Source organism: Numida meleagris, chromosome 12 (assembly GCF_002078875.1).
Source record: "Numida meleagris isolate 19003 breed g44 Domestic line chromosome 12, NumMel1.0, whole genome shotgun sequence".
NCBI classification, from domain to species: Eukaryota; Metazoa; Chordata; class Aves; order Galliformes; family Numididae; genus Numida; species Numida meleagris.
This window is the reverse complement of record NC_034420.1, coordinates 17,665,224-17,671,468: the sequence shown is the minus strand read 5'-3', so window position 1 is coordinate 17,671,468 and position 6,245 is coordinate 17,665,224. Positions and strand designations below refer to the sequence as shown.

Sequence of the window (6,245 nt, the reverse complement as noted above, 5' to 3'; positions counted from 1 at the left end):
CCGCCCTCAGCGTCGGCGCGCAGGAGGCCGGCAGCGGCCGGGGCTGGGCGCTGGAGCCGCCGCGGCAGCAGGAAGATGGATGCCCCGCACCCGTCCTTCGCCGCTGAGCATCCTCCCCTGTCCGCGGCACGGTAAGAGGCGGGGGCTGCCCGCTCCCACGATGCCGGAACAATGACTTCGACGGCTGCGGGGGCCGGGACGGGAGCGGGGAGCGGGGTGGCCGGGACGGCGGCATGGAGAGCGAGCGATGGCACTGAGATGGAGGCTGAGGAGAGGAGAGGAGGACGCAGGTGATGGCGATGGCGATGGAGGGAGAGGTGTGGTAAGGATGCAGCCTGCAGCTGTGCCGGAACCTGCCTCAGCCTCCCTCCTGTCCTGCACCATTGTGCTCCAGGTTGGTCATTGTCTTGCCTTCCTCACTACTGAACGCAGTGTGCGGGGTGTAAATTGCTGGCTACAGCGGAAGGAATTTTTACAGGGCTGAATTTGATGCGTGGAGAGGCGCAGGCAGCGGAGCCTGGGCTGGGCCTCAGTGAGATGGCATCCGGAGGTGCGTGCTAACGCAGCTGAGCAGGAGCAGCTGTAAAGGAACTCCCCTGGTTTATTTTTACTTGTGGTGCATCTTTGCCTATTCAGCGTTGCACAAGGTTTATTTCAGTGCGTGTTTTTTTAGAAATGCACCTGTACATATCTTGGAGTCTCCAAGTTGGTGTATTTATGTATGTGTGAATGCATAGAGTCCCCACGAGCTTCACCCCTTTGTACAGGCAGCACATTTTTTTAATTATTATTTTACAGCCATTAACTGATGGAACGTGCCAGTCAAGCTGATATGCAATTTATTCCTAAATTATTGAATTGCTGTCCATCAGCTTCATTATGGCTGCTTAGGACAGGTCTGGATCACGCATTTGGGCTGGTTTATGGCACTGAAGAGACATTTGTAGACTGTTTCTATTTTCTTTTCTGAATATAAATACAAAAAAGATGCTGAGTGCCCTATAAGTTGGGAGCATAGAGATGTGTATATTTTAAAAATGTAATTTGAACTCTTGTAAGGAAAGAAATAAGGACATGTATTGTTAAAACCTTTGCATTCTGCTCCTGCCCTGTGCATTACAGTAAGGTGACATGTTGGAATCTTGTTCTCAGCATCTTTCATCTGCTGGGCCAAATTCTGCACTTGTGCATATACCGTGCCCTGTTTAGTAATCTGGGCTTACTGTGCACAGTCTCCTAAGCAGAGTGTTTGTCAATTTCAGGGAATTTTAGGTTTTTTGCTTCTGCTCTTACTCAGGTTTTGTTTCTATTGAGCTGGCCTGCCACTCCACAACACAAATTTCAGATATAGACTTGCTGTTCTGCAAATGCAAGATTTGCTGATGCTTGACCAGGCTCAGATTTGTGCTCGAATGGGGTAAATCTCTGGAGACTCTAACCCGTTTTCTGAGAATGGTTATGGTATTGGTGAAGCTTGAGTGTGGTTAGCTGGTAATTGTTGAAGAGGAGGTTCTGTAAGTAGATTTGTAGTAATCAAAATTCACCATGGACCAAAGAGATGTGATGAAGTTAATGTGGTTGTAATAAGCTCCACCCTTCCTTTCACAGTCAGCAAAAGCTCAAGAAGGAGCCGCAGGGAGGAAAGGCTGGCAAGTTTCTGTTGGGATTTCCATTGGATTTATCTGTTTGAAGGAGCTTCCAGGAGCTGTTGTTGTTATTGTCCCTTGGCCCTGTTGCTGTCCCAGCACTGTGGCAATGTGGTGAACTGCTGGGGTTCCCTGGTTGTCAGCAGAGCTCTCACCAGAAAGATGTCAGAACGATGCCCAGAATAATTTTCAGTTGTTTTCTATTCATCCATTTGATACTATTGATATTGTGGTTTAAAAATGGTATAATAATAGCCCTGCAACTTTTTAAAAAAGATATGATAATGGATTCTACTGTCATAAGGCTGGTGTAGAACAGGTGTTGTTGAAATCCAAGTAGTTTGTAAATTACAACTTGTTTTTTTCTTTTTTTCCTTTTCCTTCTTTTTAAATGAACTTTGGGACTGAGCGTGCTTTCAACTTGTCTTTCACTACTGAGCGGTGGTTGTTTAGCATTGTGGTCAGTATTTATGCTTTCTATTTTCTTTGTGAAGTTGTGAGACAGCAAAATAATCCTTATCAGCTACCTGAATTTTGGATCACCGTCTAGTCTGTCATGCTCCGTATCTTTTGGGTTCAGCCAGATTTCTCTGCAGTCCCTGCGCATCAGAGCAGTGCAATGTTTGGGTTACAGGACTACAAAAGAAATGATTAAAATAAAATAATTATTTTAACTGATTTTACGATGGTACATTTGCAGTGTGTGTTTCTAAAACAACAGCCTGCTCTAATTTCCAGGCAATAACCTTTTCAAAGTTCCCATATAGATCTGTATCACTTGAAGATCTGTTCTCAACTGGATTATAACGGTCTTGTTTTCCCATCTTCAGAGACTGATTCTCTGCTGCCTTCTTTTTAGTCATCATCTACATCTGTGCAGGGCATCAGTGCAACTCTGTATCATCAGCTTTCAAGGTCCGGAATCTGTATTTCGTGTTTCTGTATCTTTAAGGTCTATTTGAATTTTTTCCTTTAAAACATGAGGACTGAAAATCCTAAACACCCCCCTCTCCCCTCCAATCTAATCTCTTTGCTCCAGAAGTTGAGGATCTGTATAGAAAATTCATCAGCATGTCGCTGGCATCAAGTTGCAAAGAGTGTATTTAGCAACTTTTTGGTAAATGACAGAAAAGCTGCAGATTGGATTGTGAAGTATCCAATGAACTTGAAAGGAAAAAAATAGTGATACACAAGCGCTTTCATGGATGCAGGCTTTCAGTTTGGATTGCTGGTGGGTTGCTGACAAACTGTCGCACATCCTGAAACTTCAGGGCCTGTGTGGTTTTTCTTCTGGAAGATCATACCTGGACAATGTAGCCACTTCCCTACGCTACTGTCAGAAGGAAAGCAAAGTGATCTGATTTGTGTGCCCATCTACCTATCGCAGTTACAAGAGAAAGAGGCAAATGAATGCAGAAAGTATTTTAGTACATGGCTACACTATGAGAATCCTCAGTGAAAGTGTAACAGCAGCCAGCAAATAATGAATACAAGTGAAGCGTGGATATACCACAATTATATTTCTAACTTCAGATGAAATATAATTCTGTGATGAACAACAAAGCAATCACATTAAATTTATTTTATAAAATACAATGAAATGGCTGATTTGAATTAACTGATAACCACTGATATCAGTAAATAAATCCAACAAAATGTCCAACCAGTGTGGAAATTAAAAGTGAAAAGAAGAAATGCAGTTAAAACTTGCATGGAGCGCTCAGAGTGGATTAGGGTGAGTAATGAGTGAGCAAATAAAGATGGGAGAAACGGTAACGTCAGGTCTTCTGAACATCTTTTTCTTCCATAAGCACTGGTTTGCTAAAATTCAGTAAATTGATCTTCTTTTTAAATTGATGCAAAAATATTTCTCATTATTCGTGTAGTGTATGCAAAATCCTTATAACTCTTAATGTTACAGGTGATCGAAATTAATTAAAATCAATATTCAATTGTTTTGTATGTATTTGGTGTAGGATTGGTGCACAAATAATGTAGTGAATAATTTTCAAAAGACCTAGAATTGTGTTAATGCATAACATTTTATTATCCTTTCATGAACATAAATGCTTTTTTGTTCCTGAAGTTCTGTTATTCATAGACAAGCTGTTGTTTTTTTTTTTTTTTCACACTGTGCTTTTTTTTGTATTTAATATTCAAGGTTCAGTGAGCTGCTGTTTTCTGCCTGTGTGTATCAGTGAGGAGGAAAATGAGAGGCAGTCACTTTTGCGGAATCAGCTCGGAGCATTTGCTGTAATTTCATAGGATCCTTAGTAATATTCACTTTCCATCTCCCCTCCCTGAATAGAAGTCATAATCAGTTATAATCACTTTCAGACAAACAAGGAGTGTTTGTAGAGCATTGCACTTGAAGTACGTTTAGTAATTTACAGCTGAAAGAACAATTTTGTGGATTACTATTTGGTAGCTTGTAACTAAATGAATGGTTGCATTAATTAATTTGGTAATGCTTTAAAGAATTAACCTGTAAGACAAGAGTGTGCCCAGTGTTTTAGAGGCACAACTAACAGCAAACTAACATCCAAGCAGATTCAGTGGTAAGCATGACTAACTGAATGGCACTGGCCTGTTTTTGCAAAGTTCTGTGTTAGCAGATCCCTTCTGTATTGCTTTGTGTATTTCTGTGGGTCACAGAGTGACCTACATGTTGCCTTTTTCTTGAGATATGTGGTCAGCGTCAGTGATCTGCATCGTAACCTATGTCGGATGAGGTCAGTGAAGTCGTAAGCATTGTCCTTGGAAACAGACTGTAGGGTTCTTGAGAGCTCGTAGACTGGAGGATCTATCCTTCAACATACAATAGAAGGGTAAGAATCACAACAATCAGAAATGAAAAAGAGCAAGAGGGTAATATCATATCCCTAATTGAATAATCTGAATGTTTCTAGTGAATTCTGTCTCTAACATTGTTATTTTTAAAGGCTTTTTGACTCAAAGGTGTATTGAAATGGATAACAGGATGTTCACATGCGTATTCGCATTTCTGCTGAAAAGCTGATCTGAAGAGACAAACTGTAATGCACACTGGCTTAGATTTGTGGAGCTTGGTGTATAGCCTATGGGAATGGGAACATTCAGGTTCTTATCCCAGGCAACGTAAGTGAGATACAGGACATGGGAAGTTAGAAGGATATGTTCATCAGGTTCTGAAGGGCATTGGCAGTGATGCAAAGGGAGGAAAAAAACCTACAGAATCACAGAATCATGCGTGTTTTGAAGTTATATAGAACTGCAAGCTTATAATAAACTGCAGGAATGAAGTGATCTGGTCAGAAGCAAGATGTCCAAAGAAGGAAAAGTCATCACAGAGATCTACATTGTTAGAAGTGGAGAAGGGAGACTAGATCACAGGGTTTTCTTATTCACTCTGATGTCTTATATAAATCCCCATTCATCAACTGTAGCAAGAATTTAGCTAAAAATGGCAGAAATTCTTACAAGTTAAATCTCCCACTTTTAATAGAAGTAGTATTTAAATATCTGACAATCTTTAGTGGTGAACATGATGTTTTCTTGCTTATGTGCATTTTGATTAAATAAAACATGCTTTTGCTGGCTCATTAAAATCAAAGGAAGGAGGGCCTGATAATATAAATTCTGGAAATTGCAGTATTTGTCTTTCAGGCTCCATGTGTTTCTCTGACAGTGTTTGAGTGCGATCCTACTTACATAAAGTTCCTTTACAAAACATCTTTTTTAGTAAACCAAGAATGGGCCTAGAGTAACACTCAAAGCACAGGACCACTGAAATGTCTTCTAGACCACCGTCTTGCAGGGAGCTAGACTGGTTGTTGGAGTTCATCCCTTTTCTAACAATTCTGCTGTTAAGTAGTGCGTCTAATCTGTGTCCATGTATATTTCACTCTGAATAACACTGAATCTGAAAAATTTCCATTTCCTTTCAGAATAGGGAAGAATCTCCTATTTTCACTGGTAGCGTTCTTCTTGGTAAGAACTATGTTATGGTAACTTCTAGGAAAATAATTGTGTGACAAGGAGACAGATGGTATTTTAGCCACAGAATACTAGAATATTAGTTTAACGTATCTCTCAGCTTTGCTGCGGATAACAATAATGCTTCTGTCCCCTTTTGACTGTTTCCATGGTGCTGCCAACAACCTGGATAGAAATTTTTGGTTCATGTTTTAGAGCATGGGCCAATGGTAGTTTTAGCAGACTAGCAGCACTAGATCTATGCTGTTCCTTGTGTGGAGCCTGAATCGGAGTGATATTTTGAGTTTAGTTCTGGAGGTATTTTAATATTGTTGAAAATTACTGTGGTATTGATTAATTATGTAGCTATCAGACTATGAATTTTGTTCTGTTAAAATCTGAGCTGTTCAGGATTTTTTCTGAAGAAAAAATCTTTTTCCGTTTGTCACCATTTAGTGAATTCAAACGCGTTAGTTGCTAGCATGTGAAGTTTGCCATGTCCTAACTATAAAGGAAAGTATGGAATAGAATTGTATAAAGACATGCAAGTATTGCAGTAAGTCTGATGTAAAATTTTGGGTTGACCTTGGGATGCTGAATTATGATTTTATGCAAAAATAATGCAGATCGTGCTTTTAATGACAG

The 6,245-nt window shown here is 40.4% G+C and overlaps 1 protein-coding gene across 5 annotated transcripts in view; it reads left to right on the top strand.

The window, feature by feature from the left end:
* Positions 1-6,245, top strand: part of JAKMIP2 (janus kinase and microtubule interacting protein 2) — a 41,933-nt gene continuing 35,688 nt past the window's right edge. For 2 of the 5 annotated variants that reach the window (XM_021410664.1, XM_021410668.1), the window contains exon 1: positions 1-131. The gene's annotated coding sequence lies outside the window, so the exon portion shown is untranslated. Of the gene's footprint in view, positions 132-156; positions 395-445; positions 551-6,245 lie in introns of those variants that run through there. The other 3 variants (XM_021410666.1, XM_021410665.1, XM_021410667.1) reach the window with 3 other exon arrangements.